A 12,349-nucleotide genomic window follows, 5' to 3' on the forward strand; every position below is an offset into this window, starting at 1 on the left:
TCATTTCAAAATCATTTCAAAATTGCTTTAATCATCATCATAAACCATATATCATAAAATCATTTTAATCATAAAGTTTTCAATCATATATCATTTTAAGTGAAGTTTGATCCTTGAAAGTGACTAGCTTTTATCTTTCGGTCGACTGATCAGTCTTCAGCTCCACATGGCCCATGGGGGTGTGTACTAGGCCCCACCATGGAAATACGATCGTCAAGTTCCCTCGAGGGCCTTTTCCCATAGAATGGTTCCCTCGGGGTCTTTTTCCCACAAATGGGTTTCCTCTTGGGCCTTTTCCCGTAAATGGGTTCCCTTTAGGGCTTCTTTTCCCTCACGACATCTCCATAAAATTGTAAGTTCACCGTCCTCAACATAAATGGATCCCCCAAAAATCATATATCATATGTCACAGTCAATTCACATCCCTCAAAATATTTTTCTTTTTTTTAAATCATAAAATAACATAACTTTCCAAAAATATCATTTTAAACAGTAGAAATTGCACAACTTTACCATAAATCATAAAATATCATATTATCATCAAAATCATCATTTTAAATCATAAAATATCATTTAACATGCATTATGATCCTTCGGACGCTGCCAAGCTATCTCGTATTTTCCCAAGTGTAAAATAGTCGTTTTGCCTTTGGACTCTAAAATTCTCGATTTTGACTTTTTCTTACCTTTTTCGACTCGAGCCTATCCCATAGTATCATATAAGCTTAAATTTGACATCTAATATTTTTTTTTTCGGACGTAAACCCGAGCCTTTCTATTTATTAACCTACTTACTAATTCGCAAGGCGTTTTAAATCCCAAAATAATTCAAAACTTGTATATTTTAATCCCAAACTTTAACCATTGCCTTTTCATCTCTAATATATTGTCCATGCCCCTAACTGTGGGGACCCGGATGCTAATCATCTTCTTAATCATTATTGTGACAATTTAATCAATTATAATAAATAGGGTCTAAATTATTTTTTTTTAACATAATATTAAATGCGGAACGTAATGGAATTCATCTCATATACATGTCAGTATAAAAGTACATTTCTTGTACAACATACATTAAACTTAAACTAAGGTTCAACAACTAAATGTCCAGTGCTGAATCCTATCTACAGCAACGTCAAAGTCCGTAGTCTCCACTCTAATCACGATCTCTCATCATCTCCTCGACCCTGATCCTGTCCCACCTGTTGTCATGTATAGATACAGACAAGACAACAGCCGGATAAATCCGGTGAAAAATACATCCCAGTATAAATCAACGAAACATGCAATCATATAAACAATATAAAATCATGTAACAAATATCAGTAACATGTATTGTTGCGACTCTGATTGTTGCACTCCCAAGAGCAAGTGGTCCACAAGTAGTATAATTCGGTGAGTCCGATATCGTATCCACAGGGAAGCTAAGGTAATTATAAGTCCACTACAATGTCTTTTTGTTTTGTTTTTGTTTTTGTTTCTTTTTAATTTTAATTGTTTGAATCTTTATTGGGTAAATTTTAATTGTTCAAATTTTAATTTAAGTAGTTGAGATTAAAAGATCCACTCTTGGTATTTTAATAAAGTTAACATTAATGAACAATATTGAAATCCAATTAATAAAATGGTTCCAATATATTAAATAATCATATTTATATTATGTTATATATTAATATCTTATAAGTATATAATATATACTAAAACTTATAAATGTGGTCAAGTATTTAATGTGCTATATATATTTGTAAACACTAAATCAAGGTTCCCACTTTAAATGGTTGGTAAAACCAAACTAACATTTAAATAGTACCAAGAAATTAATATTATGATATATTTATATATAGTAAATCAAGATTCCCACTTTAAATGGTTGGTAATACCAAACTAACATTTAAATGGTACAAAGAAATTAATATTATAATATATTCATATATAATAAATCAAGGCATCCACTTTAAATGGTTGGTTATACCAAACTAACATTTAAATGGCTCCAAGAATTTAGTGTAACATATAGCAACAATAAATCAAAACTCCCACTTATAAGTAGGTTATAAAAATACTTAAAAAAATAAATATAACATAAACAATAGATAATGATTAAATAATATAAAACATATATTCTTATCTTTTATAACCTTATTATCATGCCAAGAGTTTCACCTTTTCATCTCAACTTTAGGTAGTTTGCTATTCATTATTCAAAGTGTAAAACTTTGAATATGAAATTATCATTCTAATTATATTTAAATGAAAAAATAAAGGAAAAATATTGAGAGAAGTATTATGAACTCAAAGGTTTGTTCATAGAATGAGGGATATCTCAATACATTACAATGCACCCCTATTTATAGCCAAATTTGGGGAGACACCCATAAATAAAATATTATTTTTTACACATAAGTCTTCATTAATGTTCCAAGATATTATATTATATTACACATCACTTTTGAAAATCTTCTTCTCCGAATTTGCTTCTTCACATAAAAAGAAACATGTGGATAATTGAGTTGTCCAGTTGTGGTATTTTTTTCAAACCATTTGACCAAGTAATTTGAGAGATATGGTCAAAATACTAGAGCATGGTAAAACTGTCACTCCTTTGGTAAATTTATTTGTTGCTTAATTTGATCCCAATTGTGAGAGAATTTTTATCTCATGCTTGTCACCAATATTGTAGATATTATCATCAACTTTATACAGGTCCAAGAATCATCTTAATCCCATTTGCAATGCCAAGATTATTCTTCTTTTATCGAACCTGTAAAAATAGTAAAAACTTATAATTACACAACAACTTATATTTTATACAATTTATTATAAAACATATAATATTTAAACATTTAATAAAACAAAAACTATATATTTATATTATAAAACATTTAATTAATGTACAATTTTTATGTTTATCACACCTCCCAACCAGCTTATTGCTAGTCCCTAGCAATTTAGCGTTAATAGCAATACAAAACAAATTGATGAATTTAAATAGAAATGTAATCAGAACTATCTAAGTGTTTGAATTAAATTTGAAAACTGTCAAAGTTATATCAAGATCATCATAATTATAATTTATGAAATAATTTGAGATGATCAATTCAAAGCTTATTTCAGGTAGTTAAATGTACACGCCCTTCAAAAATTCCTAGTAAGAGTCTCAACTCCATATCCTCACAGGTTAATAAATGTTTCAATTTATGGCAACGATTTCTCTCATGGAGTTGGAATACAGATAAATGCTCAGAAAAATGGTTTACAGAATGCAGACAGACAAACGAGCCAAATTAATCAAAAGATAGAAAATCCATTGATTCAAAATCTAGTTTTTCTTATTATATATTTTTTCCTGGTATATTTTTTTTTTGTAACATCATGGAATCAGACTAAGTTTATGCTTCTTGACCACATATTTATTTATTTATTTAATTTGTACAATAAATTTCTCTCTTTCTTTTTTTTTTTTATTTTTTTATGAGAGATATATGGGTCGTAGCATATAACTTAAAAATTACATAGATCTTCAATATCTTTCTTTTTTACTTTTTCTCTTTTTTTTTCTCCAGGAAATATAATTTTTTTTTTCAAAATAAGAACTTAAAATCTAAACAATAGATAGTCTCTCTCATGATCAATAAAGGATTGAAAGCTGTTTTCTCAGTCCTCTCCACTCACTCACAAAATATGTGTGAGTTTAAAATTTTAGGCACTCTTATAAGGTATATCTTGGGCCATATACTTTAATACCTGATTTTATCACAATGGTTAATCACTCAAAAAGATTTTATAAATCATATTTTTATAGTAATCAGAATATAAAAAGTGACTTTTTTTTTGCCAAATAAAAATTAAACATCCTTAGATAGATTAATAAATTTTCTAATTTAAACCTTTCAAATATGTAATGTAGATATTTTTGCAAAAATTACAAAGATACAAGCAATAAACATGATTTTATTATAAAAAAAATATTTATATATATATATATATATATATATATATATATATATATATATATATATATTTAATTTTTTCTCCCCCCCAATCAGAATATGACATTGTCCCTAATGTCAAAATAACTATTAATAAAGAGTACATAATGAAAGAGATATCACCTGAAATTTTATTGAAGATAACAAACTGAAACAAACGCAAACAAATCACGACTTTTGAATTAATGATCCAACTTTCTTTTCTTACTGCTTGATTGCGACCAAATGATCTTTGTTATCATCGGATCAGGCTTATGAACAAAATCTTCCAAATCATCAATTAATTGGTCGGCAATCGAAGCACATATGAGCATCCGTCGTGAATTTTCTAAAATGAAATTCTGTTCCACACCTTTAGCAAGAAATGTCAACAAACTGTCATAACAATTATTGATATTCAACAAGCCCACAGGTTTATTATGGATATTAAGTTGTGCCCAAGAAACAGTGTGAAAAATTTCTTCTAATGTACCAAAACCACCTGGTAGTGCGATAAAAGCATCAGGATTTTCAATCATTTGAGTGATTCTTTCATACATAGAAGAAACTTTTAATTCCTCCCCAATCGTAACACCTATAATATTTCCTTCAGCTAAAGCTGTGGGAATAATACCCAAAACCTGACTACCTTCAAGATGAGCAGAAGTTGAAACAGATCCCATTAACCCAATATTACCTCCCCCATACACCAAGTGAATTTTTCTCTCAGCCAATATCTTTCCAAGATTATTCGCTGCTTCTACAAACACTTCATTTTTTCCTGGACTCGACCCACAAAATACACAAATATTTTTCAATGTTTGTGTAGAGGAACCAGCCATGTTTTTACTTTCTTTTTTGGTCTGCGAAAATAGAGAGAAAGATGAGAGATTTTATAGGGGTAATATGTTATCATAACAAAACTATGGGTCACAGCTGTAAACAGAATAAATAGTAAAAACAATAATGAGACACATGCATATAAACAGTAGTGTGATTGTGGCTCACAATTTTCCTCTGGTTTTACGTCCAGAAACGGCTTCAACGCCTTCTATGAGTCGAGGATATGCTTCCCATCCAATTTTCTTATAAATTGGCAAACAAGGTCTTTTTTAGTCGGATTCCCAAGACTATGACGCTCATCTTGGAATTGTTTCCATAAACGGAGAAGTTCAATATGCACATGTCCACTAGAATGCGTCTCAAGAGTCAATAAGATGTTATCTAAAGACTCCTTACTCAGCCCATTCTTTATGAAACCAATTTTATCTTCTCTGTTATTGGAAACACATCCCAAAGATCTGCATCGTTTGTCACAAGTCCATCTTGCACACTTATGACAAACCCCTAAACTTTTGGCCCTTCGTTTTTTCGCATAAGTGCTTTTTCCTAATCCAGGCAAATACCAAATGAGCAATGATTGTGGAACTTTTCCTCCTAATCGGACCTTAGCTTATATTACGAGACGAATATCTTCTGGAATTCCTTTTTGCATTAGCAATCTCAATCTTTCACACCTTCCTGCATGAATTTTTCTTAGAACATTTTCAGAAACGGAGGGAAAATATTTACAAATTTTTGAGAGAATTTCATCCATTTTGAAAAGAAAAGAAATGATTTTTTTTATTTTTGTATCAGCAATTGTGGGAAACTGATTTAACCGACTATGAGAGTCACGGAGTACCGTTATCCGCCATTTAACCGGGAAAATAAAAAGATTAAGAAAACCTGAAATAAAAACAAACAAACTTAAATGCAACACAAAAAAAAATCAAGGATCAAAAAGAGAAATAAACTCTTCTTCAAAGATTTCATTTTCTAAAAATGGTTTAAGCATTTGTCCATTTACTTTAAAAATATCACCATTTTTAGGATTTTCAATATCCACAGCTCCATAAGTATACACATGCTTTACAACATATGGGCATGTCCATCTTGATCGTAATTTTCCTGGAATATGTGAAGTCGAGAATTATAAAGCAAAATTTTTTTACCAATCTCAAAAGATTTTCTAAGAATTGTTTTATCATGAAATGATTTGATTTTTGCTTTATAAATCCTTGAATTCTCATACGCGTCATTTTGAGTTCATCAAGTTCATTAAGTTGCAATTTACGCAATTTGTTGACATCATCCATGCTTGAATTTAAAGTTTTGATCGCCCAATAAGCTTTATGTTCCAATTCCACAGGCAAATGACAATGTTTTCCATAAACCAACCTATAGGGAGACATATTCAATGATGTTTTAAAAGCTGTTCGATATACCCAAATTGCATCATTAAGTCGCAGATACCAATCTTTTCTATTTGAGTTAACAGTTTTTTCCAAAATTTGCTTTATCTCCCTATTAGCTAATTCAACTTGTCCATTTGTTTGAGGATGATAAGGGGTAGTTACTTTATGAGTAATACCATATTTTTTCATTAATGAAGCAAATGGTTTATTAACAAAGTGAGTTCCCCCATCACTTATCATGGCTCGAGGAATTCCAAATCTACTAAAAATATTTTCTTTTAAAAATTTGATGACGATTTTATGATCATTTGTTCGACATATAATTGCCTCTATCCATTTGGAAACATAATCAACTGCAACTAAAATATACAAGTATCCAAACGACGGTGGAAAAGGTCCCATAAAATCAATTCCCCAACAATCAAAGATTTCGATTTCAATAATATGATTCAAAGGCATCATGTTTCTTTTTGAAATCGCACCCAATTTTTGACAATTTTCACAGATCTTGCAGATTTCGTTGGTGTCTTTAAACAAAGTGAGCCAATAAAATCCACACTGCATGATTTTTGCAGCTGTTTTCTTTGAAGAAAAATGTCCTCCGCATGCTTCTGAATGAAAAAATTTAATGACACTACTTACCTCATTGTCTGGTATGCAACGTGAAAAATTTGATCTGGACAATACTTGAACTAATACGGATCATCCCAATAAAAGTTTTTTACCTCATTCAAAAATTTTCTTTTATCTTGAGAACTCCATTGCAGTGGCATTTTTCCTGTCACAAGAAAATTTACTATGTTAGCAAACCAAGGTGTAGTAGTAACTGAAAATAGATGTTCATCAAGAAAATTATCGTTAATTGGTGTCATTTCACAAGATGATCCTGTTACTAGTCTCGATAAATGATCGGCTACGACATTCTCGGTTCCTTTTTTATCTTTGATCACAATGTCAAATTCTTGGAGCAACAAAATCCATCGTATCAGTCGTGGCTTTGCATCCTGTTTGGTCAACAAATATCTAATAGCAGAATGATCAGTAAACACAATAGTCGTTGATCCAATCAAATAAGAACGAAATTTATCTAATGCAAATATTACAACAAGTAGTTCTTTTTCAGTTGTGGAGTAATTCATTTGAGCATTGTTTAAAGTTCTACTTGCATAATATATCACATAAGGCTTACCGTTTCTTCTTTGACCCAATACTGCACCAACTGCATAATCACTCGCATCGCACATGATTTCAAATGGTAAAGACCAATCAGGAGGTTGCATGATAGGAGCTGATGTTAAATGTCGAATGATTTTATCAAAAGCATTTTGACATTCTTGAGTCCACTCAAATTCAATGTCTTTTGTTAAGTGGTTACAAATGGGTTTAGAGATTAAACTAAAGTCCTTTATAAACCTCATATAAAATCCAGCATGTCCCAAAAATAAGCGAATTTCTTTAATGGTTTTTGGAGGGGGTAAATTGGCAATGACATCAACTTTTGCTTTATCAATTTTAATTCCATGAGATGACACGACATGTCCCAAAACAATTCCAGAAGTAATCATGTAATGACATTTTTCTCAATTTAAAATAAGACCTTTTTCCTCGCATCTTTTTAAAACTTTTTCGAAATTTTCAAGACAATTATCAAATGTATTCCCAAAGACAGTTAAATCATCTATGAAAATTTCCAAACAATTTTCAACCATGTCGCAAAAAATGTTTAGCATACATCTTTGAAATGTTGCTGGGGCGTTGCATAATCTAAATGGCATCCATCAAGAAAACTGTAGTATGGATGACCTGCTACTCTTTCTAAAATTTGATCCAAAAATGGTAATGGAAAATGATCTTTTCTAGTGGCGTAATTTAATTTTCTATAATCAATATACAACCGCCAACTAGATGGGACTCGACTTGTTAACAATTCACCTTTTTTATTTTTTATCACTGTGATGCCAGATTTTTTTGGAACTACTTGTGTTGGGCTTACCCACTTACTATCAGAAATAGGGTAGATAATCCCAACATCAAGTAGTTTGAGAACTTCAGTTTTCACAACATCTTTCATGTGTGGATTTAATCTCCTTTGTGGTTGTTGAGATGTTTTTGTATTTTCTTCTACGTGAATTTTGTGAGTGCAAATTAGTAGATTAATGCCCTTGAGATCTTTTAGTGTCCAACCAATTGCATTTTTATGTCTTTTAAGCATATCAACTAATTTACCTTCTTGATTACTTGAAAGTTTGGAAGAAATTACCACCGGATATGTTTCATCTTCTCCAAGAAATGCATACTTTAATTCTTCTGGCAAGAGTTTTAACTCTTTGTTCTCATATTTCGCCTCAAATTCTTTCTCTGATCCTGGTAACGATTTATACCTGATAAAATCATCAAGATCAATTTCAATATTTTCTTTAACTGTTTCAATTGAACAAATATCTAATTGATCACGAATACTCCCTTCTTGAATGTTTTCTTCCACAAGAGTTTCACTAAAATTTTCATCTTCACTTTCATCTCCTTTGTCATGTGGTTGCTTACAAAGATTAAAAACATTGAGCTCCAAGGTCATGTTACCAAATGACAACTTCATTATTCCATTCCTGCAATTTATAAGAGCATTAGAAGTTGCTAAAAATGGACGACCCAGAATTACAGGAATTGCATTACAAACTTCGATAGGTTCTGTATCTAAAACTATGAAATCGACAGGATATACAAAGTTATCAACTTGGACCAATACGTCTTCTACCATACCTCTTGGAACTTTAACAGATCTATCGGCAAGTAAAAGTGTTACCGAAGTATATTTTAACTCGCCTAGATTGAGTTCCTGATAAACAGAATATGGAAGTAAATTCACACTAGCTCCAAGATCAAGCAAGGCTTTTTTAATCTTTCGTTCTCCAATAATACATGAAATAGTAGGACAACCAGGGTCTTTGTATTTCAAAGTATTATTATTTTGAATGATTGCACTTACTTGTTCGGCTAAAAATGTTTTCTTTTTCACATTCAATTTTCTTTTCACAGTGCACAAGTCTTTCAAAAATTTGGCATATGATGGTACCTATTTTATTGCATCTAATAAAGGAATATTAACTTTTACTTGTTTAAAAATATCATATATATCAGAATTCAAATTTGATTTTTTTGTATTTTTCAATGCATGAGGGAATGGTGGTGACACTGTCTGTTGAACCTCCTCTTCGCAAATTATGGGCTCCACTTCCTTACCTTTTGGAGTTGATTTATCATCATCTTCACAAGGTTCAAGAATGGATTTTTCCACAACCTTACCACTTCGAAGGGTAATAACAGATTTTACTTGATCCATCGGTTGAGTTCCAGAAGTTCCAGTTTGTGAATGATGATCCTTGGGATTAGGCAGAGGTTGTGAAGGAAATTTACCTTTTTCATGAACATTAAGTGCAGATGCAAATTTAACAAGAGTATCTTTCAAATCTGTCATGGTTTGAGTAGTTTGAGTATTGATAGACTCTTGCTTTGCAATGAAAGAATTCAATGTATCTTCCAAATTTCTTTTAGGTAGAGTAACATAAAGTGCATAATTTTGAAAATTTTGTTGATTGTGGAAATTTGGTTGTGAAAATTGTCCAGCATTATCACTCCTCCAACTAAAATTTGGATGATTTCGCCAACCTGGATTGTAATTTTGAGAAAATGGTTCAAAATTTGGCCTTTTGAAATTGTTCAAAACATTGGCTTGTTCATAGAGACATTCTTTAAAAGAGGGCAAAGTGGGACAATCTTTTGTAGAATGATCACTTGTATCACAGATGTGACATGCAATTTCTTGAACAGATTTTAATTGACCATTATTTTTCAATTCAAGTGCCTCAACTTTTCTTGCCAAAGAGGTAAATATAGCTTGAAGATCATGTTCATCCTTGAGAGTGTACATACCTCCACCAGATGTGGGAGATTGAATCTTATTTGATGGTTCAATTGTACCTATTGTGTCCCAATTTTGAGCATTTTCAGCTAATAAATCGAGATACTCAATTGCCTCATTTGGATCTTTATCTTCAAATGTTCCATTACACATATATTCAACTATTTGCCTATCTTTAAGTGTTAAGCTTTCATAAAATTGAGAAACAACTCTCCAAATTTCAAAACCATGATGTGGACAAAGATTAAGCAATTCTTTGTATCTATCCCAACACTGATAAAAAGTTTCTCCTTGTTTTTGAGTGAAAGTGATGATTTTCCTTTTGAAAGAATTTGTTCTATGCGATGGAAAAAACTTTTTCAAAAATTGTTGTTGCAATTCATCCCAAGTTCGAATGGATCCCGATCTAAGATTTTGTAGCCAAGTTTTAGCTTTATCTTTTAAAGAAAAAGGAAAAAGCTTAAGGCGAATGGTGTTCATGCTACAATTTAGATCATTATATGTGTTGCACACTTCTTCAAACTCTCGTAAATGCATGTATGGATTTTCAGAATCTAAGCCATGAAAGTTGGGTAAAAGTTGGATAATACCAGGCTTAAAATTGAAATGAGATGCATCAGGGGGAAAAACTAGACATGAAGGTGCACTAGTACGTGTAGGATTCATGTGATCTCTAAGTGTTCTTCGTCTATCATGATCATGTTGAGATTGAATTTCATCTTCATTTTCTTGGATGGGTTCTTCCGCCATGTTTTGTAAAAATAAAGGGTTATTTCGAATGAGTCGACCACTAAGTGTACGTGACCAAATGCTCATGCAAATGCAAATGCAAAAGAATAAAAACACACAAAAGCAATAAAAATTCAAATAAATAAAAATGAACTATAAAGGAAATTAAATAGACTTGAAATTAAATTATACTTCCCCGGTAACGACGCCAAAAACTTGTTGCGACTCTGATTGTTGCACTCCCAAGAGCAGGTTGTCCACACAAGTAGTATAATTCGGTGAGTCCGAATATCGTATCTACAGGGAAGCTAAGGTAATTACAAGTCCACTATAATGTCTTTTTGTTATTGTTATTGTTTTTTTTCTTTTTAAATTTTAATTGTTTAAATCTTTAATGGGTAAATTTTAATTGTTCAAATTTTAATTTAAGTAGTTGAGATTAAAGGATCCACTCTTGGTATTTTAATAAAATTAACATTAACGAACAATATTGAAATCCACTTAATAAAATGGTTCCAATATATTAAATAATCATAATTATATTATGTTATATATTATTATCTTATAAGTATATAATATAAACTAAAACTTATAAATGTGGTCAAGTATTTATTGTGCTATATATATTTGTAAATACTAAATCAAGGTTCCCACTTTAAATGGTTGGTAAAACCAAACTAACATTTAAATGGTACCAAGAAATTAATATTATGATATATTTATATATAGTAAATCAAGATTCCCACTTTAAATGGTTGGTAATACCAAACTAAGATTTAAATGGTACCAAGAAATTAATATTATAATATATTCATATATAATAAATCAAGGCATCCATTTTAAATGGTTGGTAATACCAAACTAACATTTAAATGGTTCCAAGAATTTCGTGTAACATATAGCAACAATAAATCAAAACTCTCACTTATAAGTAGGTTATAAAAATACTTAAAGAAATAAATATAACATAAACAATAAATAATGATTAAATAATATAAAACATAGATTCTTACCTTTTAGTAACCTTATTATCATGCCAAGAGTTTCACATTTTCATCTCAACTTTAGGAAGTTAGCTATTCATTATTCAAAGTGTAAAACTTTGAATATGAAATTATCATGCTAATTATATTTAAATGAAGAAATAAAGGAAAAATATAGAGAGAAATATTATGAACTCAAAGGTTTGTTCATATAATTAAGGATATCTCAATACATTACAATGCACCCCTATTTATAGCCAAATTTGGGGAGACAACCACAAATAAAATATTATTTTTTTACACATAAGTCTTCATTGGTGTTCCAAGATATTATATTATATTACACATCACTTTTGAAAATCTTCTTCTCCGAATTTGCTTCTTTACATAAAAAGAAACATTTGGATAATTGAGTTGTCTAGTTGTGGTATTTTTTTCAAACCATTTGACCAAGTAATTTGAGAGATATGGTCAAAATACTAGAGCATGGTAAAACTGCCACTCCTTTGGTAA

General features: G+C 30.6%; 1 pseudogene; it reads right to left on the reverse strand.

Moving 5' to 3' along the window:
• LOC140806668 (uncharacterized) overlaps positions 1 to 12,349 on the reverse strand; it is a 33,232-nt pseudogene that overhangs the window by 14,588 nt on the left and 6,295 nt on the right.

Source organism: Primulina eburnea, chromosome 12 (genome assembly GCF_022965805.1).
Source record: "Primulina eburnea isolate SZY01 chromosome 12, ASM2296580v1, whole genome shotgun sequence".
NCBI lineage: Eukaryota > Viridiplantae > Streptophyta > Magnoliopsida > Lamiales > Gesneriaceae > Primulina > Primulina eburnea.